This window comes from Bos indicus, chromosome 21, assembly GCF_029378745.1.
Source record: "Bos indicus isolate NIAB-ARS_2022 breed Sahiwal x Tharparkar chromosome 21, NIAB-ARS_B.indTharparkar_mat_pri_1.0, whole genome shotgun sequence".
Taxonomy (NCBI): domain Eukaryota; kingdom Metazoa; phylum Chordata; class Mammalia; order Artiodactyla; family Bovidae; genus Bos; species Bos indicus.
Window position 1 is genome coordinate 931,975 of NC_091780.1, and position 24,095 is coordinate 956,069.

Genomic DNA, 24,095 nt, shown 5'->3' on the forward strand with positions numbered 1-24,095 from the left:
AGCAGTAAATCTTGAATAGCTTATTTAACTTCTGTGCTCAAAACAAATGCTCTGTTTCCAGTCACATGTTCTCTAAATCTTCATGTCACTTAACGTGTTTGCCATCATTTTTGCTTTATTGTATTTGCCTATACGGATTCTTGAAATTTTAGCTTCAAAGTCACAACTAATCTGGTTTCTCTTCATTTCTTTGCATGCATCTATTGGCCTAGTGATTTAAGGAAGCAGCATTGAAAGGTAAACTATTTAGTAATTAAGCAGGCCTTTGTTTCTCTGTGAAGTATTAAAGAGTCCTTATCGTTTAACATGAATGAATACTGTGTGGTTATGTCCTGGTGAATAATTGATGTTTTAATGGAAGTAATGAAACTCACCCACCACTTAAAATGTGCTGATGGTTCTGTTGGAAATTGGTCATTCGTTGGGACAATTGTAACAGTTTGCCTTTCTCCCACTTGTTTGCCTTCTCATCATCTCATGCTTGTTTATAATAGACATAGTATTATTTATTATTTTTAAAATGTTCTTTACTTATGTTTTTGGCCATGCTGCACAGCTTATGGGATCTTAGTTCCCCAAGCAGGGATCAGACCAGTGTCCCGGCAGTGAAAGTGCCAAGTCTTAACCTCTGGACCACCATGGAATTTCCGCTTAGTGTTTTCTTATAAGAAATGACTGAATCAGAGACATAGATGTTAGATTTGCAGGAAGCCAATTTAATAATGGTGGGTAGCAGTGTGCAGGAGGCTCTATGCGCTATGCACGTGCTTTCTGAGTCTGTCATCTCATCCCCAGGTGAGCTCCAGGCTGCTGCCATCCGCATTCAGCAGACATAGACACTGAGGCTTAGCGAGGCCGGGCACCCTGCCCAGGCTCTCACACCCAGCAGCGCCGTGCAGACTGGTCTGATCAGAGCCTAGACAATTAACTGTGGAGCCATCCAGCCTGCTTTCCTCCAGAGGCTCTCATGTCCATCACGGCATCCCTGATGGAGGGAGCATCAGGAGGGAGCTCGTTGCCTCTCCCCTCGGGTCTCTTGGATGAGCCCCTGTTGTTGGAGTCCAGTGCCCCAAGTGTTGGCCTTCCTTATCCTTCTGCTGCTCCCAGCCCGCTGACCAAGCACTCCTGGGCCTTCCCGCAGGACTGGGGCAGCAGCGCTCCAGTTCAGGCAGCTCAGTGACCAGGAGCCCTTCTGCTGTGCACAGCAGAGCAGCGCTGTCCCCCTGGGGTTTGTGACCTGGGTATGCCGCTCGCCTGCTCTGTTCCAAATCTCTTCTTTGAAAAGATGTAGGTGCCCACAGCACCGTGAACTTGGGTGTGCAGTAGGCAGCCTGTGTCTGGGATGGGGGTCAAGCATTTGCTTCCTCCCCTTAGGCCTGCATGGGGAAGTGTCTGACTTGGGATGAAGTTTTCGGAGGCCTGCTGTGACTGCACAGTTAAAGCACGTCCTCCAGTTTCACGGCTCTCAAGTACTAAGACCCAACATAGACACATTGCTGTAGAAGAAACTTTGGGTTGCTCTTCTATGATGGCAAGATGTCAAATGAGAAAACAGGTTGAGACTGCATTTAACAAGGGCTACTTGTCTCTGCATCACCAACATCACAGAAACAGTATCAAAATGATAAACCCGTGTGCACAGACTGAAATGGATATTCTAACTACAATGATTACAAAATGAAAACTGGTTGCAATTTCAAGACTCCCTATCATTGCTATCTTAGATACCATTTATCCAGATGATGTCAAGATAGAGATAAAGTGAGATAAAGTCCATGGTATTTTCCTGGCAAGAGTATTGGAATGGGTTGCCAGTGTCACTTATGCTTAGGTGTAGATAAACTGTGGTGGGTGCAGCAAAGCTTGGAAATGATTATGAACCACTGCCAAAGTGAAATCAATTGGAAAGTAAGTCAAACATCTTTAAGTATACTTTCAGTTACTAGGCAATAAGATTTCATTTCTAAAGTAGAATATCAATGCAGCTTTTCAAGAAATTTAAAAGTATCTCTTAAAACCAGAGATCTAGGACCAAAAAAAAAAAAAAAAATCATTAAATGTCTCCTTGATTAGCACAGTTAATGACAGCTTTTACTTAGTGTGCATAAGTCAAATAAACAACTTATAAGTTCACCAAATTAAAAACAAGGATCATTCATATCAGAAATCTGAAACCCAATGAACAAAAGATAATAGAACTAACGTCGGTCAAGTAAGTCTCCATGCTGTTTTTCGAAGGGCGTGGAATTGAGGTAGAAAACCCTATGTTTGCTCTTGGAGTAGGATTTCAGTTGAGCACTAAAGGATTATTGAAATTTCCAACACAACAGGGCTCCAGGACTGGCCTCGTGCTAAGAGGACTGAGTAAAGATCTGTTCTGCTCTTTCTTCACCTCAAGTTTGGTGCTGATCACCGCCAGCTTCTCATGAGTCCTGGGGAAGATGGAAAACACCAACTTTACTCATGTTTCCCCAAATTATCTGCATTTTAAAGTTGCCATATAGTAAATGGAATTCCCAATAAACTGTTTGAACACTGAAAACACAGAGCAGACCTCCTATAAACAATGATAGTTGTAACCTTGTTCTAAAGAACTACACATGTGTCTAGGGCTCCTCAATCAACAAATCACAGTTGGGAGAGGAGAGAAAGGGCATCAGAGAGAAAAGGAGGTGGCTTCACAGTGACACCTGCTGCCGTCTGGGACACACCTGCCTCCAGGAAACAGTTCAGGGATGAAGAAACACCCCATCCCACAAAGCCACTTTCAAGCATTTGCTTTCACCACCCTTGTATACATGTTTCACTCATGACCTTGGAGAAATTAAGCTTTTGGCTCTGAGGTATCACTTAGAGCCACATTCTGAAGTGAGGCTGAGAAAGTCAAAGGATGAGGCTGAAAAGAGCTAAAACAGCCCCAGGATCAGTTACAAGTACCCCGTGCTTTTCCACAGTTCACTTTAGGTTACTTCACTTCTACAAAGGACCTATGTCAGTACCTGTTTTTGATGATAGAGAACCCTAAACAGTGTTCAGTGTACGGTTTTACAGTGAGAGGCATTGCACTCCCCCAGCAGGGAGACTGGCCCCACTGAGCTCTTTCCCCAGAAGCCACACCCCACATCTCAGCATCAAGTCCCCAAAGCCCTGTCTGGGAGCACCTGTGCTTCACTTGTGCATATTCATTTTATGTATCAACTAGCAGAATGTGTCCTTGGGTACCTGCTTCTTTGCTTTATGCTGCTTTGGCTTATGAAAGGCTTCCTAGGAGTGCTCTGCTTTCAGATAGTTGGGGAAACTTGGACTAGGCACTGCAGGTGGGATCTGCCCTTTCCATTCTCCAGACCCCTCAGTCAGGTCACTATATTACTTTTAGCCACTTTGTGATTTATCCTGCCTTTAACCCATGTGTTCATTTCCCCCTATTTCATAAGTATGCCTTTACATAGTGTGGAAAAACTTGATACAGTACTAATAATTTGTCTTAAAGCGTCCGCTTAGCAGTGACCATGTAGTTAGCTTTCACTTCCTACTCATCTCATGTACCCCACTCTATAAAAATTAGGCTTCAGAGACAAATTAATGAACTAAATTTAGTTTCTGTGATTCTGTGTTTTGACTTGCTTTTCTAGTTTATCTTCCAATGACTTTCTAACTTCACATTCTACTAGGTAGAGTTGCTTATATTTTTCCAACTCTGCTTTGTTAGAATCTTCTTGCAAATTTTTCATTTTGGACAGTTCGGATTCCAAGTCTTTAATTCTGAGTTTCATCTGTTGAAATTCAGCTTGTGTCTAAGGCAAATTGAAAAAGATAACATTTTTAAAATAATCATTAACCTTGAAAATTATACTTGTTCCCTTTACTTTTGAGTCAGTGATTCAGAGAGTGATTTTAAAGGTGAAAAAAAAAAAAGAGCAGAAGTTTAAAACAATTATCATTAATGTGAAGTGAATTAAATCTGAATTATAAAATTAAAGTGGAATCACTGTTATAGTAGTACTTATATAACCTGATAATTCACAGAATAAGAGGATCAACTTAAAATTTTAAAAATTGAACAAGATGACTTAAGAATAATTCAAGAGGATGGTACCAGTTTTAAACCACAATATTTTCTTTTCTTCCTAATGACCTTGTTTTTTACCAATTGGTCTTATAAGTAAAAGGATTATCTAGTGAGAATCATTCTGAAAGATCAATTTAGTGATAACTGTGATGGAAACTGAAATATTTAAAGGGAAAACAAGTGCCTCCCTTCCTTCCAGAAATCAACAAAACTAACTGCTCTAAGGGAGGTAGAGAAAACATGTAAGCTGTATAGATCTAAAATGTAATGTACAGTGAAAGTGAATTCAAGCATATGACAGATCAACAAATTAACCTGAAAAAATAGGTTGCATTCTTTTCATTTCTCTACAAGATCCTGTCTCACTCTTTCTTCAGTCTCCTGCTGATATTGCTCTCCTTGAGTGTGTTCTATCATATTCATTTCTATATGACATCTGAGGTTCACTACTTCTTACTCCAACTTCTTTTTCTTCTTCCCTAGTTTTTACATTTCTTTTGCATTAGTTTCATAGATAATAACTCCTGTTGAAAAACTTGATTTTTTGCAGCCAGGTGCAGACATTTTGAAGATGTAGTTTCCAGCTCTGCTGGAAAATCATCAGTCTTCAAAAATAATAAGATACTGTTTGCTAGTGAAGAAAGTGGACTGAGCACAGCCTAACTCAAATTCAGGATCAAATAAGTATGACGATATCTGTATTATAGAATGTAGGACTAGGGATTACTTAGAGAATCAAGAAAGAAGTTCAAACCAAGAGTCACAAAATAATGTTCTTCACTGTCATCTTTGTCACACAACAATTGCACTTGATTTTACGCTCTTTTATTGTTCTACAATAATGTTTCTCTATCTTTCTTCATAAAATGACTACAAGTCACCTCTTAGTAGAATGTCTGTTACTCCTCCCCCATTTTAATATCACAGGATTTTAAAGAAGTTTCAGGGATACTGTACTGAGTTATCTAGGGCTAAGTTAATAAGTCCCTCCCAAAAGAAGACTGTGAGAATAAGACTCTAATTAATAAATCTTATAAATATGGATTCTAATCCCATAAGCCTTTTTCTGAAGTACTAAGACTTTTTGCTAATTTGAATTGCATTCCAAAGAGAATTATTTGCAAAGTTAAAGAAATCCCATTTCCTAACAGTTTACAGAGATGATCCACACATTTTTCTGAACAGCAACAATAAAAAATGTCTCATTCTTGTAATCCTTTGTTACTGTCCATTTATACAAGACAAGTGATGTGCATATCAATAAATATTCCCTATTACACCAATGTATACTTAGCCAAGATTCCCCCTCATGCAAGAAATGTCAACAGTGTAAAATTAGGGGCTAAACTCTTCCTCAGAGACTAGGTAACAAGCGCTGATGTGAAAAGGCTCAAAGAGCTGGACAGTCACAAAAGCTCCACGAAGGACGAGAGACTGGGCTCCAGGTCTCAAATAATGAAGGACTACCGAAGAGGAAAAGAAACTGTAAAGACAGAAATGACAGTCTGAGCAAAGGCCAAGAAAAGGTGAAATCAGCCAGCTAACTTTGAGGATAAGATCCAACCACAGGGAAATAAAACCATGTGCACACAGAATCATGGAAATCAATGTTCAAAACAGCATTATTAATAGTCCCAAAGCAGAAACAACCCAAAGTTCCATCAAGTGATGATGGATACATGGCTTAGCTTACTGTTGACAACCAACAGAAATGGAAAAACTGATACTTGTTATCACATGGATGAACTGTGAAAACATGAAATCAAATGAGCAAAGCTAATTCCATTTATATAAAACACCTAGGACAGGCCTGTCTACAGAGACAGATATTAGACTGGGGGTTGCCTGGGGCTGAGGGAGATGGGAAGCCATGAGTGGTGGCTAAAGGATGCAGGGTTTCTTTTAGTGGGTGATGGAAATGCTCTAAAATTGACTGTAGTCACCGGTTACACCTCTCTAGCCTAAGAGATACTGAACTACACATGTTGAGTGGGTGTACCTCCATGCTTTTACAATATCCTTAAAATGAAAAGGAAAGAAGGCAATGCCTAAACTTCAACTGGTTTGTATAATACCCTTTCTGCACAAGTTATTCTGAAATCCATGAAATAAATATATACAGAACTCTACAGCCACTCACAAAAGGAAAGATGAGAAATGATAATTTTCTGAATATTCCATTAAATTTATATTATCCTCTGATTTTAATCTGGCTTGCCTCATCATGGTAATACAGCTATCACTTTTAAAAGTATTGTTTCAAAGGAAAAAAGGGCTCTCAACTTGTGTGAATAATGAGGCACAATTCTCAACTTTCCTAAGGATAAATAATATAAGGAAAAAGTAATATAATGCAAATGGTAGGCTGAAAGTCAGAGTTTAAGGAATGAGTACATTATAAAGATAAGAAAATTATAGTAAGTTACTTGTAACAAAAATACAGAAGAAAGCTGACCATGAAAATGAGCGTCCTAAAACACTTTATCCTACATATTAACTGTTAACACGTTCAATTTCATACATACCTGACTTGTGAGTTGACGTAGTTGTAGTAGTTTACAATTGTTCTTCAAATCCTGAGCCTCAGCACAAAAACTTAGCACAATAACATGACATGACTTTCAGTTAAGCCTCCAACATAGACTGCTTTTTTACAGCGTCATCCAGTTCCTGTTGAAGTTGTCTCAAAACTGCCTAATAAGATGCTCTCTCACTGAGTTTATCAAACCACTTTACTATTATGTTATGTTAATAATAGGTAACTCCAACATATGGACTTTGAAAACCATCACCACAGACAGCAACTCATCTTCTTTTTCCTCCTCACTGACTCTGGTTATAGACAGAGAAGGGGCCACCCTCCAGCCTTCCTGATATTAAGTTACTCAGACAAAGGATGTGGCCCCACTGTCCACACCTTGCCCCTCCCAATAAATCTGCAGAGCTTCACCACCTCACGTCCAGAAAGAAATGAATGTGTAGGTGGGAAAAGTGATGGAAAATTCCACACTATGGAAACAATGTGGAAATATTTTCCTTTCCTTTTTTATTAGAAGCTTTGATTAACTCAGAGATCTTCACATATTCCAACCGTTGCTCAGATCTTTCCAATAGATTCCTACCTCAGCAGAAAAATGAAGCCATTCCCTTGTGGCTTATCTATTTTATATATAGTAGTGTGTCTATATTAATCCCAAACTCCTAATTTATCACTCCTCCCCACCTTTGCCCTTAGCTAACCGCTTTCCTCAATATTTTGTAGTCACCTACCTGGGAAAAGGAACTGAAAAATAATGGATATAGTGTACAAGTAACTGAATCAACTTGCTGTACCTCTGAAACTAACACAAAATTATAATCAACCATCAGTTCAGTTCAGTTCAGTCGCTCAACCATGTCCAACTCTTTGCAACCCCATGAATTGCAGCACACCAGGCCTCCCTGTCCATCATCAACTCCCAGAGTTCAATCAGACTCACGTCTATTGAGTCAGTGATGCCATCCAGCCATCTCATCCTCTGTCGTCCCTTTCTCCTCCTGCCCCCAATCCCTCCCAGCATCAGAGTCTTTTCCAATGAGTCAACTCTTCACATGAGGTGGCCAAAGTACTGGGGCTTCAGCTTTAGCGTCATTCCTTCCAAAGAAATCCCAGGGCTCATCTCCTTCAGAATGGACTGGTTGGATCTCCTTGCAGTCCAAGGGACTCTCAAGAGTCTTCATCCACACCACAGTTCAAAAGCATAAATTCTTCCGTGCTCAGCCTTCTTCACAGTCCAACTCTCACATCCATACATGACCACAGGAAAAACCATAGCCTTGACTAGACAGACCTTGGTTGGCAAAGTAATGTCTCTGCTTTTGAATATGCTATCTAGGTTGGTCATAACCTTCCTTCCAAGGAGTAAGCGTCTTTTAATTTCATGGCTGCAGTCACCATCTGCAGTGATTTTGGAGCCCCAAAAAATAAAGTCTGACTTTATTGTTTCCACTGTTTCCCCATCTATTTCCCACGAAGTGATGGGACCAGATGCCATGATCTTCGTTTTCTGAATGTTGAGCTTTAATCCAACTTTTTCACTCTCCACTTTCACTTTCATCAAGAGGCTTTTTAGTTCTTCTTCACTTTCTGCCATAAGGGTGTTGTCATCTGCATATCTGAGGTTATTGATATTTCTCCCGGCAATCTTGATTCCCGCTTGTGCTTCCTCCAGCCCAGTGTTTCTCATGATGTACTCTGCATATAAGTTAAATAAGCAGGGTGACAATATACAGCCTTGACGTACTCCTTTTCCTGTTTGGAACCAGTCTGTTGTTCCATGTCCAGTTCTAACTGTTGCTTCCTGACCTGCATACACATTTCTCAAGAGGCAGGTCAGGTGGTCTGGTATTCCCATCTCTTTCAGAATTTTCCACAGTTTATTGTGATCCACACAGTCAAAGGTTTTGGCATAATCAATAAAGCAGAAATAGGTGTTTTTCTGGAATTCTCTTGCTTTTTCCATGATCCAGTGGATGTTGGAAATTTGATCTCTGGTTCCTCTGCCTTTTCTAAAACCAGCTTGAACATCAGGAAGTTCACGGTTCATGTATTGCTGAAGCCTGTCTTGGAGAATTTTAAGCATTTCTTTACTAGCATGTGAGATAAGTGCAATTGTTTGGTAGTTTGAGCATTCTTTGTCATTGCCTTTCTTTGGGATTGGAATGAAAATTGACCTTTTCCAGTCCAGTGGCCACTGCTGAGTTTTCCATATTTGCTGGCAAATTGAGTGCCGCAGTTTCACAGCATCATCTTTCAGGATTTGAAAGAGCTCAACTGGAATTCCATCACCTCCACTAGCTTTGTTCATAGTGATGCTTTGTAAGGCCCACTTGACTTCACATTCCAGGATGTCTGGCTATAGGTCAGTGATCACACCATCATGATTATTCCAATATAAAAAAAAATGCAATCTAAAAAATGAGGTTGCTCCCATGGCCTTCAAGGAGCCTTGATAACCTGGCCTCTACCTGCTTCCAGATTGCAGATCCTACAACCCTCTCCCTGACTCACTCCATTCCTGCTGCTCACGAATCCTACCATCCTTCATTTTTAGAGGACCAGCTTGTATTCAAATGATAGTAATTGATACTTGAAATGAGAATTATGAGGAAATTGTTTGTAAAAATGTTAAATAAATCATAAATACCAGTGGGAAAATTAAATCAAGAATAGTTTTGCTAAAACTCAACACCTGAGTCCCAAATTATGATTTAATGATAAGTAGATGCATTTGAAGAGTTGGGAGGCTTAAAGAATAAATTATTCAAGGCTAAAGTGTTTCCCATATTAACTCAAACTGACTTGAATAAAAATAAAATTGTACCAACAAATATAACAAAAAGCTATGATAAGCTACTGAAGCCAAAGTACGATATATAAAATACAGCCTCTGGGAAATCTGGAATTGACTATCAAGATAATCCAGGTAACTGAAGCTTCATTTCAAAATTTTTATTTCAGGTTTGAGCATTTCATTTATCTTTTTTGTCATGATACTGAAATGTGGTAACATAAAGATTAAAATTATTACCTTAATAAAGAGTAAATTACCAGTACCTGTCTATGTTAACAATTTAGAACTAAATCTCTTAACATTTCATAAATGACACGATGTCCCTACTCAAAGTAAAGGATTTCTTCGGTCTAATTTTTATTTGCTGGATACAAGGTATGCTTTTAGGCTGGTTGAGAGGCCATAGATTCACAGCCTGTGTATTTTTGTATTCAACTAGATTCAACACTTTGGAGAAGGCAATGGCACCCCACTCCAGTACTCTTGCCTGGAAAATCCCATGGATGGAGGAGCCTGGTAGGCTGCAGTCCATGGGGTCGCTAAGAGTCAGACACAACTGAGCAACTTCACTTTCACTTTTCACTTTCATGCATTGGAGAAGGAAATGGCAACCCACTCCAGTGTTCTTGCCTGGAGAATCCCAGGGACAGGGGAGCCTGGTGGGCTGCCGTCTATGGGGTCACACAGAGTCGGACACGACTGAAGCGACTTAGCAGCAGCAGCAGTAGCAGATTCAACACTTAGCCAGAATGAAGAATCACTTTGAACTTTTTTCAGGAAGTCTGAGAATTATTTCTCCTTCTGGATACTCATTTCTCCTTCTGCTTTCTTATTTTCGTACCAATACATTCTCTCTTTTAAGTGATTCCATTCCTTGATTAACTCCTTGTTTCTTTTCTTGAGCATCAGACCTTGTTTCTCACATTCAGCCTGAAGTTTTCTCATGATCTGCTCAAACTGGTCTTGGATGCTAATGACCGTCTTCTCTTTACTGTTGGCTCTGTTTCATGCATTACCCAGTTGCTGTCAGAGCAACATGTTTTCACTCTGGAGTTGAGATAATCTGTCCTCTAAGGACTCCTGCTTTCCAAGGTATGTATTCACTTTGCTTTGTTCATTCTGATACATGTGTTCAATTTCCTGCTTTTGACACTTTGATTGGCTTAGATCTCTCTGGACACATTCTAACATCAAAGTCTTTTCTCTAAGATCATCTCTCATGTGATGCAGCTTGATTTTCAGCTTATTGAATATACTTTCCACTGTAGGTGGTTGCTGGGAAAGCATCTTGATGTTATCTTTTAGATTAGCCACATCATACTTCATTTTTTCCCGCAAACATAACCACTCGTCTCTTGCTCTCCAGAAGGCAAGTTCCAGATCTCTTTTTGATGTCTGACCTTGATCATGATCATGTAAGGCAGCAGCCAGTCTAGAACGGTAGGATTTTACTTCCGTTTCCAGTCTTTGTTTGCTTTCTTTTTCATTCTCCAGCTTAGAGTTTAGCACTGTATTCTCAGCTGTCTGAGCATTAAGCTGGCCTGTATAGTAGGATATAGTCTTTGTTAACATTTCCTCATTCAGTTTTATTGCCTTTTGAAGATCATTATTCTTTACTTTGAGAATGTCAATGTCCTCAAAATAGTTCTCTTCCTTTTCCCGGTGCTGATTTTTCAGTGCATCTATCTCCAGTCTTAGCATGGCAATTTCCTCTTGCAACATGTGCTTTTTGTGCAACAGGTCTTTTGTTTCTTCACAACTATCATAAACCTAAGTGAAACAAAGGAGATGTTTAGCTAGTACTCAGTAAACTGACATTCCATGATTTCTTCTGAAATGAAAGACTAACTTGTATGTTTATACAATGAGAAGACTGCACCAAGTGTGTCTCCAACAGGAAAAAAATAAGGTTCAATACAAATCTCAGACTTTATACAAGCATAAATTCCCAAAGGTTCAAAAATTTAATGGAAGACAATGAATCCACGAAAGTCAAAAAGAAATCCCAAGAGACTTTTCAAGAAGCTCAGAACTGGAAAGGCTTCTCTCTGAACTACAACAAACCCAGAAGGCTTAAAATAAAAGATTCATAGATCTGACTACACTTAAAAATTGCATCTGATATGGAATATTTATATAATGGAAAACTAGTAAGCCATAAAACAGAATGAAATAATGCTATTTGCAGCAACAGGGACGGACCTAGACATTATCACCCTAAGTGATGTAAGTCAGACAAAGATATGTGTGAGTGAGTGTGTATGTGTATTAGTCACTCAGTCATGTCCAACTCTTTGGGACCCCATAGAATATAGCCTGCCAGGCTCCTCTGTCCATGGAATTTCCCAGGCAAGAATAGTGGAATGGGTAGCCATTTCCTTCTCCAGGCTGCTGCTGCTACTGCTGCTAAGTTGCTTCAGTCGTGTCTGACTCTGTGCGACTCCTTAGACTTTAGCCCAACAGGCTCTCCCATCCCTGGGGTTCTCCAGGCAAGAACACTGGAGTGGGTTGTCTTTTCCTTCTCGAATGCATGAAAGTGAAAAGTGAAAGTGAAGTCGCTCTGTCGTGTCTGACTCTTAGCGACCCCATGGACTGCAGCCTACCAGGCTCTTCCGCCCATGGGATTTTCCAGGCAAGAGTACTGGAGTGGGGTGCCATTGCCTTCTCCACCTTCTCCAGGGGATCTTCCAAACCCAAGGACTGAACCCAGGTCTCCTGCATTGCAGGCAGATTCTTTACAGTCTGAGCCAACAGGGAAGCCCCATTTATATAATATACACACACATATACATATATATCTGAATCACTGTGCTGTATACCTGAAACTAACAGAATATTGCTAATTAACTATAATTCAATAAACAACACCACTTTCTAGGTTTATAAACACTACATTTGATACATCCTATAAATCTACTTCACAGTAAGAGCCTTAACTCTTTATAAATAGACTAAATTTTGTACAAAAGTTTTTCCTTGAGAATATGCTACCTTCTAACATTTTAATAGGCAATTACAAGAATTATACCTATTGACAACTGTACTAGGCACTTCTACAAACATTAATTAACTCATTAGCTGTAAGGATTCTGGAAAGGAAAAAGTTAAAAATATGAGTAAGCTGCAGCCTTTCTCCAGGTCTTTGGACTCTACTAGTCTTCTTACATCAAACCACATGTCTCTAGTACAAACATATCAATACAAAATAAGCTTCCTATTTCATTCATGGTACATACACTAATGGTAAATAAGCTAAAATTTAGAAAGCTCTTAGAAAACTATAAGATTATTTGCTGCTGCAATAACTTTCATTATCTCTCCATAATGTTTAAAATAGTAAAATGGGGAAAATACAATGAAAAACACTTAATAACTATCACTAAATATATATTATGTCATATCTATCACTGTTTTCAAAAGTTCCTTGTACTGAAATAGGACACTCACAGAGCAGAGTGCTCATTTTCTCACAAGTAGAAGAATCACACCCAAAATGTGGTCTCTGAACTGCCTATAGTTACCTCTTTACCATTAGGGAAAGTGATAAACTAACCTAATGATCAATCAAGGAAGTGAAATCATTACCAAAACCCAGAATATCTTTAATTGGTAGCAAGAGTCCCCCCTCCTCCCCAACTTGGTGTGGGGGAGGCACTTTTATAAGTTTATTCTGAAGAAACGAATTTTTAAAGTGTTCAAAAGTGTTTTTACAACTGATGTCATAGTTTTTACAAAATGAAAAACAGTAAATGATGTGAAAAGATCGTTGACAGGGTATTGGTTAAAGAAATGACAGTGGAGCCAAGAATGAACTCTGATTCAGACACTGAAGGTGATGATGTGCGTGGAGTGACTGACACCTTCACTCCAAAGCAGAGGGACTTGGTAGACCACACATGGTCTTCCTTGCCTAAATCACAATCAGGGTGCCGGCTCCTCTGAGATAGTCACAAAAATTTTGAGATTGATTCCTATGGAAATATTAAAGGCCTCTCCTTGGATGAGGCCATCGTATGTCACCACCTGACTGCTCTAGACAAATGGATTTGAATTAAAAATACTACTTTCCCGAGCTCTTCCCGAGACGTTTTATTGTGGGAGATCTGTTGCTAGGACCTCGGGGATGGGACCCAGTCCATGTTTGAGAGGGACATCGGGTGTGGAAGCAAATTCCTCTGCTGTGAGATGCCACTCGAGAACTCTGCCAAAGGAAGGACAATCAACTTCAAGAATGTCTGGTTTCTACCAACTGCTGGAAAAAAAATTCCTGCACCTTTCAAGGATGCCAGTTAACACCTGTCCTTGATTACTCTGCTGTGAGGGAGAACACAGCTGAGAAAGCTGGAGCCTGTTCTGAGCTGTTCATGGGGCAGGTGGACTGGAGGGCTGATGGGCACAGAGGGAGGGGGGTCCACGACCCTCAGCCACCTGCCAGATTGACGACCAGAGGCAACTTGATGTAAAATTAGGCACGATGGTCCCTCCCAGCAACCCTTCTCTTCTAGACCTATTCACTCACGAATGGTCTGTCAAGGCTGAAGGATCGGTTGCCTGAGGTGGGCTGAGAGCTTAACCTCCGGTTTCTACACCATTCTCAACCCTGTAGTTTCTCAAGATCTATTGTGTGAGCTATTGCTGTGACCTCTTCATCCCTCTGCTCGAAAAAGTGCACCTAGCACGTCAGGATCATGCAATTCTTATTTCCGGCCTTGTTACTTTGGGAACTTTGAATTTCTTTTCTTTTGTTTTTAACAATTTACCTAAAATTTCCCATAACACTAAACAAAATGACACTAAATAAATGATATTTTTTTAAAGGGGATATTATAAATAATATTGATAAAATCATATTTGAAATTTCCACCAAAGATTACTCTACCTGATTCAGATTATTTCTCTTAGTCTTCACTTTCACTTCTACTGCTTGGAAAGTGAGTTCTAGGTACTGTTTCACTTCAACTTCTTTACTATATCGGTCTTCTTTTGTTCTTAAATGCTCCCTCATTTTTTCATGCAACATCTTGGTATTTCTTCTGTTCTCTTCTTCTTGCTTTAAGGTGAATCTGCAAAATTTAAAACTCTTCTTAGAAAATCATGAGGTTTTTCACTGTTGCAATAACTTTCGTTCCCTCTTCACAATGTTTAAAATAGTAAATTTAGTAAATTTTGGGGGAATACAATATAATGGTCACTGTTTTAAGACAGAGGGTTAAGAATAAAACTGCATAAATTTTGTTTTCATCTTCTCTTGAGAAAAATGGCTACTTCATAAATCTGTGGGTGGGAGTGTAAAGTAATATAAACTTTCCTAAGAATAGTTTAGAAATATAGATCACAGACCATTTTTAAGTTCTCATACTTTGACCAAATTATAGGATATTATTAAAGAAAATGCATTTAAAATAATTAGAAAGGTAGAAATGAATTTATAGAAAAGTTGTTCCTTGCAGTATTAAATAGAATACAGAAAAGTGAAAAACAACTGAAAGTCAATTTGGTAAATATTTAATGGGGTTTCCATTATGGTGGACTTCTGTATACTCATGAAAATGATGATTTGGAAAAATGTACATTAAGTTATTAGAAGCATTCACTGTTAAGAACCTGCTATATTATTTCCAAGAATTTCACACTCCACAATACTAGTAACACTTTCTCCCCTGTAAAATCCTAGAGGATAAGTTAGTCCTTACAACATGTCTATGTCTCTGCAGTATTAAAGGAAACAATAGTTCAAATATTTCTTTAAAAGCGAGGTGTACAGTACCTCAAGCTGCTGAGCTCTCGTTCCCACTTCACTTTCTGTTGCTCTAACTGTAATTCCACTTCTTTGGTTTCTGACAGCTCTTTTTGTAGCCCATGAACCTTACTTTTCTTTCTGTAAAATTCTCCTCTAAGTAGTTCACAGTGGCTTCTTTGAAAATCTACTAATCTTTCCTGCAAAAGAATTGTATCCTGAATTTTCAACAAGCTAACAGAATCTGCATGATGAAGAAAACAAAGATAGAAACAAACAAAAAAAATTATATGAGTAATTTTTTAGCATAAAGGACTGTGCCTTTCATGTTCACTCATCCACGCACTGAACAAGTATTAAGGGTCTATAATGTGAAAGACATTATTCTAAAGCTCTACAAATGAAACAGATGCTCCTGGGTCTTGTTTAGCTTGAAGTCTAGTAGAATACAAAGACAAATAAAATAATTATGAACTTAGATAGATGCTCTAAGAAAAGAGAGTTCTATGATCACATAACCGAACTTGGCGTAGACTGGGTCCAAGAAAGATTTCCCTGGGGAAGAGATGTCACACTGAGAAATGGATGAGCAGGAAGTAGTAAGTAGAGTAGGAAGAACAACCCTGTGGACAGTCTCCAGCTGCCATTATGTTTTTAACCAAGACAGAGTGAACAGCTACTGATTTACCTTCCTGAGGGGAGCAAGCAAAAACAACGTGGACAAAATACATTAAACAATGATTTTCATGACAAAGGACTTCAGGGAATGAAAGACAATGATCCTGGAAACACATGAGGTTAGCCTAAGGAATGCCCCAGCTCACTGCCTTGAGAGAATTTCCAGGCCCCAACACAGGGACAAGGAATGGAAGCTGAGTTAACCAGACTCCCTGACAGGAGGTGATGAAGCTGACAGTCTGGTGAACTGTGGTGAAAGTGGGCAGAGATCACAGATCAGAACCACGGAGAGGAGAGAGTGGAACAGAGAGAAAAAGGACCCTGGAGATCTAAGGAGGAGCCCTTCGGGTATTCAGCAGAGGAATGAACAGAGCCCATCTGGGAGAAACCACCTGAGACCAGGGAGAAACCATCTGAAAAGACTATAGGAACCTGTGACTGGTGCTCACTCAATCCCAGGAATTCTGTCTATTCTCATGACCCAGGCTGGAAAATTCCTAGGTACCAGCAGAATGAACAGGGTAGTCAGCAAGGTCTTGCCTCCAAGGCAGGAAATAATCAGCCCTAGCCCCAGAGCCCCTCTGGAAGCACCTAATGAATCATGAGAAGCAAGAGCACAGAAGGATCTCTGGAAAACTCTCAATATTTGGAAACTAAATCATATGGATCTAAATAACCCTTGGATCAAAAAGGTAATGAAAAGAGAAAGTACAAAGTATTTTGAACTGAAGGAAAATGAAAAGGTTAAGACCAGCAGACATTTTAGGGAACTGACAAGCTGATTCTAGAATTCATGTAGAAAGAAGGGTGAAAACTAAAACCAGATGGAACCACACAATTGTGACCTTTAACCACATAGCAAAGAGAAGCAACAGTTGGGCTTGAAGCAAGAGGGTAGCATGATGAGACCTGAATGTTTAAAAATAGGCAATAATTACAGTTGCTGTGCAGACCGAGGTTCTGCCAGGTGGAGTGGCAGGGAAAGAAGTCCTGAGATTAGTTCAGTTACTCTAGGAGGAAAATAATGCTGGCCTGACCATGGGTGAAGGCACAGGAAAGAAGAAGAGTCAACAGAAGGTACAGTGAGTGAGAGTATCATAGGCCTGTGGCTCAGAGTATACTCTCACTTTCATGTCCTTTTAATGCAAAACAAACTTCTGAGATGCACAGCACTGTAGCATATCCCTGGCTCTAGAGCAGTACTGACAAGGGGTGCATATATCACTACTCTATACACAGACAGGCTTTCCATTAACATTTACACTGTGGTCCTACTTTTATACCCCATGTTGAGAGGTTCTACTTGGAACATGGAATTCGTAGAGTAAAGCACGTCACCATCCTCAGAAATAGTCTCGGATGACTGAGTTAAGTCATCCAGTTTGTTCACGTAATTAATTTGTTATTTGACCTACACGTAAACAATACTGTTTCACAATGTGCTTAAAATATGTATAAATACACCAAGTGTACAGAGGTGATAAATCTCTATATCAAAACAAAAACAGACATTTCTTAAAAGAAGAGATTTTTATCAAAAGGATAACTTTATCAACAGTGTTTCTAAATGATGTATTCAAAGTAAACTTCTCTACAACAAAGGAAGATTTTCTATTTTACCATTATTCCTTTGGCAAAGTATTTTCAACAAGGATAATATTTTTGACAGTTCATTTTTTTTTTTTTTTTTACTATACCTTCTTCTTTTCATATGGTGTTTACCTTGCAGGCCTAAAAGAACAAATGATTCTTTTCTGGCTAATATTAAATATTCAAAAATACAAACAATACCTAAACTTTACTTTTTTATATAAACTCTTTGCATTGGCAAGTAATTGTCTATAAAGGATGCAGAAATAAATAAGAGCAGCATTAAAGGACACAGAAAATATATCAGCAATTTGTGAAAGAATGCTAATAATGTTTTTCTATTGAATATAAATAAAATATTCCCCCTTTCCCTGGAATCTATATACAACTATGAAGTTAATATGATGTGATGTTTCAACTGCTGCTACTGCTAAGTCACTTCAGTCGTGTCCGACTCTGTGTGACCCCATAGACAGCAGCCCAGCAGGCTCCCCCGTCCCTGGGATTCTCCAGGCAAGAACACTGGAGTGGGTTGCCATTTCCTTCTCCAATGCATGAAAGTGAAGTCGCTCAGTCGTGTCCGACTTTTAGCGACCCCATGACAGCAGCCCACCGGGCTCCTCCATCCATGGGATTTTCCAGGCAAGAGTACTGGAGTGGGGTTCCATTGCCTTCTCTGATGTTTCAGAGCACCTTACAAAATCATAGCTACTCATCATGTTACTATCAATTAGAATCATCAAGGAATGACTATATCCTATTCAGTATAGCCTAAGTGTTTGTAAATTCACAATTATGTAATTTTTGAAAATCTATATATGATAGAATTAATTTAAGCAATCATCTGAATATTCCATTACATAGAAATATTACACTTCAGAACCAATGAACAAGCCCTTACCATAAAACTATACATGAATAGAAGTAGTATGTACAATTAGTTCACTGTAATAGTTTAAAGATAATGTCATACAATCAATAAGCTTTCTAGTATTGGAAATGCAAACAAGACTAAACTAAATAAATATGCCATCTGCTGGCTCATTTCCAATAGCATGCTGCTGCTACTGCTAAGTCACTTCAGTCGCGTCCGACTCTGTGTTACCCCATAGACAGCAGCCCACCAGGTTCCCCTGTCCCTGGGATTCTCCAGGCAAGAACACTGGAGTGGGTTGCCATTTCATTCTCCAATGCATGAAAGTGAAAAGTGAAAGTGAAGTCGCTCAGTCGTGTCCGACTTTAAGGACCCCATGGACTGCAGCCCACCAGGCTCCTCCCTCCATGGGATTTGCCAGGCAAGAGTACTGGAGTGGATTGCCATTGCCTTCTCCCTCCAATAGCATACATACTCTAAAAGCTCCCTTCTTAACATAAAACAAGTAACACCTGTGAACTCCACATTCCTCTTCAGTTACCATCCAGTTCTTCATTGCCTGTCCCAATAACATTCCCTACTGAATGTTTACATGTATTCATTACAGTCCAGCTTCCAAGGGGACTATTTACTGAAATGACTTCTGGCCAAAGGCACTGGTCCTCACCTTAACCTTTCAGCAGTGTTTGTTCACTAGAGTTGAGCAATCTCTTGTCTTGGCCTGAGCACTGTATAATGCTGCTCTATTTCCAGAAGAAGTATTCAGTGCTAATATATCTTCCCCTACAAGCAAGGAATCTGGAGAATGTACCTGTCATCACCCTGATCCACTTCCCTTAAAATGCCATCATCATTCACATGCAGCAGACCACTAGTCAGTGAATTGGTCTTTTCAAATATTGGTGCAATCACACGTTCTTCCAGTGTCCATTTGTCATCGTGCTTTTTCTTTACTTCCTTCCTATGCACACCAGGATCGCTACTTTAAAAAGTCCACAAAAAAAGCCAGTGTTTTCCAATAATTCAACTGATAAAGAATAAAAAACAACCAATTCTTATAAAATTCCAACTCTTACCCGTCTTAAGTCATTTATTAATTCACAAGAAAGTTATAGAGTACCAACCATATGCAAGAAAACAAATTCTTCCTTCAAACGCAGATATGATTATGATACAATATGATATATAAAACTTGACATATGAAAGTGATAAGTGAAATAAGGAAGGATTTGCAGAAGAAGTGAAGAGAGGAGGTCATGAGAAACAGAAAAGGGAGAAAATCATTCTACTTGGAGATTCTAATGTGAGCACAACCATCAAGCACAGGGCATCTGGCTTGTTTCTGAGGAACCTGGAAGGAAGAGCACAAAATACATGGAAGACAGTAGAGAGATGCATCTGGAAAGACATTGAGAAAAACCTCAAGGGCCACACTGAAAACCTGGAGTCCACTGGCTAAGCACCTTGACTCTTAAACATGGAATCATAAGTAGATTTACACTATATTTTTTGTTTTGCTTCTAAATATAATAATGGTGAATTTAAGGACTTCCCTGGTGGTCCAGTGCTTAGGAGTTCACCTACCAATAAAGGAGGAAAGTGTTCCATTCCTGGTCAGGGAAGATTCTGCATGCCATGGTGCAACTAAACCGTGCTCCACAGCTACTGAAACCAGCACCCTAGAGCCCACGCTCAGCATCCAGAGAAGCCACCACACTGAGAAGCCCAAGCACTGCTGTGGCAAAGATCCAGCACAGCCAAAAATAAATGAAAAAGAGAATTCACAGAAAAAAAAAAAGCCACTCTTAACTTAGGTAGTATTTTAAAAGACATGAGGCACATATACCACGAAAAAAGAAACCAAGGAAATATTTGGCCAGGGGAGGAAAGCTCACTTTTAAACCATCCATATGATGTGGCGACAGCAGCATCACAGCTGAAAGACTGATGCCTCATCGGTTCACCCGCCACCATCAGCAATTTGGGCTCCCTCCATGGACATACTCAAAGTGCTAGGAGAGAAAAACCTGCCAGCCAAGAGTACTCTTTCCAGAAAAGTTGTCTTTCAGAAATGAAAGAGAAATAAAAACTTTCCCAAACAAAGCAAACCTGATGGAGTTCATCACCACTAGTCCCGCCTCATGAGAAATGCTGAAAGAAGTCTTCAAACTGAAACGAAAGGATGTTCATTAGTGATAAAACAAATTTAAATATACAACACGCTGATTAAGGCAAATATGCAGTCAAATCCAGAATACTCTAATATGTAACATGGCGGTATGTTAAAAAAGGAACTCTAGTAATAAGGCTAAAGGACAAGAGTATTAAAAATAACTATATCTCTAGTAAAATATAAAATGTGTACATCACAAACATTAGCTCAAGTTAGAAATTATTTTATAGGAACATAACAAGGGCTGTGCTGTTAAATATTGATATAGGGTTACCTATCAGAACCCTTATTCTGCATAGCAGGAAACTCCTGGTTGCTGTTTCCTCCACTCTTTCTCTGCTGAAACAATCCACTCTCATCAGCAGCATCACATATGTTCTCTGATACCTCCACTTCACTACTTTTGAGCTTCTTTTCTTCTTCAACCTTTAATGGAAGTTTGACACTAAGAATAACTGCTATGTATTGATTACAAAGATGTTTGTTTTCAATTTTATTATTTGACTCAGTGCTCACCCTGAATTTAAGTGATAAAAATATTTTTGTGTTTATTTTAATTTTATCACTTACAAGTCACTGAAATTTTTGTAAAATCTGCTCCTTTCTGTTTGAAGAAAAGAAGCAAAATTCCCCAAAATTTCAAAAATGGCTTTCTTAATAACATGCGATTATTCATATTCAGTCTTCCCAGTCATCTGACTGGCAGAGACAGAGAGATAAAAAGACAAAGACACAAAATCTGTCCTCTTTGGTCTTTACTACCACTACCGGGATTTTCCATTAAACAGCCAGATTTAGAGGACATGACACCTTTGGACCTCAAAAAGGAAACATTCTTCTCTCTGCACTAAAGCTATTCTTTCCCCTCTGCCTTTCACAATTCTTTTTTCACTTGGATCCGGGAGGTAGCAAAAAAGTGACAGTGTTCACTAAATTAAATGAACCAGAGTTTACCAAAACACAAGGACCAGAATGAAACTGAGGAGTTGTTAGTGTGGAATTCTGGAATATAAGTAATGCTTCCCAATTCCACATTCAATAACCATCAAACCTTACAGCTAGAGGGTATAGAAATAATTACCTAGTATTGCCCCACTATTTACCAAAAACAAAAAAAAAATGTTCACGGTTTTGTTTAAGGCCCCTAAACTGGCACTCCCTAGCATTTTATGGCATCAAAAGAGATGATACAATTCTGGAACGTTGAATGTTATATATTATCAAATGAATTCATCAGATTAATCAGATAAGTTAAAAGCGTGACTTTGGCACAGTAACTCAATGCCTTAGTTGGGGGTAGGGCTCATCTCCTTTTTTTTTTTTTTTTAAACAGGAGAATACATAAAGTATTTTTGTTTCTTTTTTTTTTTTTTTATCTTTTTATCTGTTGTTCAAATTCAGTCAAAACACAAAACAGCAAACAAACAAGTTTACAAACCTATTACTGAAGAAAGAAAAATCTCACAGCATCTCAGAACTCAGTCTTCTCCTTTGTAGATAAACACTTAATTTTCTTTTTCTTTTTTGCTCAGGGTTTATACTACCTATGGGCTTCCCTGGTGGCTCAAATATTAAAGAATCCACCCTCAATGGGGAGACCTGGGTTCGATCCCTGGGTTAGGAAGATCCTCTGGAGAAGGGAACAACTAGCCACTCTGGTATTCTTTCTGGCCTGGGGAATTCCATGGGCAGAGGAGCCTGGCAGGCTACAGTCCAAGGGTTCACAAAGAGTTGGACATGACTGAGCAACTTTCACACACACACACACACACACACACACAATCTATGTAACAAAATCACACATGTCAAAACTTTCCACATTTTAGTAAACAACATAATGGAAAAGTCTGTCTCAAAAGAAACATCTGAGAGTGCTGATTAAAGCATATTGGGAGCACACATATTTGTTATTAAAAAGATCCTGAAGTGGCCATGCTGGAAATCTAAGTGCCCAGTGATTGCAGAAAGCAAAGAAGATCACACATATTCAGCCACAATGAAGAGATTAGAGGGAACACATGTGCATGTCCCATCTCTCAGTCAGTGCTTTATTCCCATCCTACAGAAATATAACATATTTAACCCAATAGAGTTAAAGGGGAAAAAAAGACACAAAACCCTAGCTGATTATTCTTCTTAAGCAATTTCCTTGGTGCTTATTCTGGCTCAGAAGACCACATGGTACATAGCTAAATGAGTTTCCCAGTCCATATAAAGATGGATGGAGAAGAATTAGATATGAGAATTTATTGAAGGACAAAAGCCATGAAAATAGTTTCCTGAATTCCTGTTATTGAAATAATAATCGATTTCTACACAATTACCTCTTTGGATGACCCTGCTTTATTCATAAATGGAAAATCAAAATGGACCACATCATCAAGAAAGAGACAAACCAAAGCAAGAGAAAATGAGAAACTCTTTGGAAATTAGATTTTCTTTTTTTCCAGAGCCAGCAGCTCTACTTGAAACATGTCTATTTCATTCTTAAACCTCTGCATATCTTCTCTAATTCTTCATTTACATACAGTTCAGATATGCTGTGACTATTAGGTGGAGAAGTATTCCCATTTTCTAATTTGGGTTCCATGCTTTTATTGCTACTAGCACTGCAATTATCTGCATGCAGTGGTTTCTGGAACCAGTCCTGTATTGCTTTATTTTTCAGAACAGTATTTTAACAACAGTAAGGGGAACATGAATTTTTATTTGAATTCTATGTTTCATCTTACCAGAGTAGACAAGCCACAGACTAGAATGACATGCCTGTCCCGTGTCAAATTTCCAATTAGTGGTATCTTGCCTCATATTTTGTGACATTTGCATATCAATCTCTTGGTCTTTTACTTCAAATATAAATACTGGCTCCCCTACTTTTTTATTTTCTGTATTATTATAAAAATTCTCCTCAATTTTCATAAACACATGTTCAATGTCTAGTTGACAATTTTCAAAGTCTATTTATTTTCAGGGAAATAAAGTTTTGAAGATGACAGACAAGTCTATCCAAGGGACCCAGAGTTTACAGAAAAACATTTTTGAGACTAGGTTCTTTTTGTTCAGGAAATGCTTGGAATACTAGAGAGACAGATACTCCAAATTCATCTTTTTCCTCACAATCAAGTATATTACTTGTGAGATTAGGAGATATTTCCTTTTGGATTGCTCCTTCTTTAGGGCTATCACATAGTGGATCTTCCTGAGGAGAAATGGTAATTGGTATTCCTCACAAAATTTAACTGATCTTCCACTTTAACTCATTTGTGATGGGTGTTAACTTATCTTTCCATTCTAATTTGCCTTGTTTGATACACATTTTCTCATACAGTACTACACCAGATAACGAAATTTAAAGTTTTACAAAACTGTGCATGGTTACTCTCATATTCATCAAATTTTTCTTGTTCTTTCTCTGTTATCATTTCAAAGTCTAGTTCTCTCGACAGATCTTCATGTTTAGTTAAAATTACTTAGAATGTTTAGATAAAAGACATAATCCTCATTTAAAACAGAGATCTAAAACATTGCATGAAATCACAGATTAAATCAATCTTAATCTTCAGCTGAATATTTACTTCTTTAAGAACTACTTCCAATGACCTGAAAACTTCAACAAACCATTTGGGAAATACCAGACGTCA

The 24,095-nt window shown here is 38.8% G+C and overlaps 1 pseudogene; it reads right to left on the bottom strand.

Moving 5' to 3' along the window:
- Positions 1 to 18,126, bottom strand: part of LOC109575113 (ankyrin repeat domain-containing protein 26-like) — a 502,197-nt pseudogene extending 484,071 nt beyond the window's left edge.
- Between the last annotated feature and the right edge of the window lie 5,969 nt (positions 18,127 to 24,095).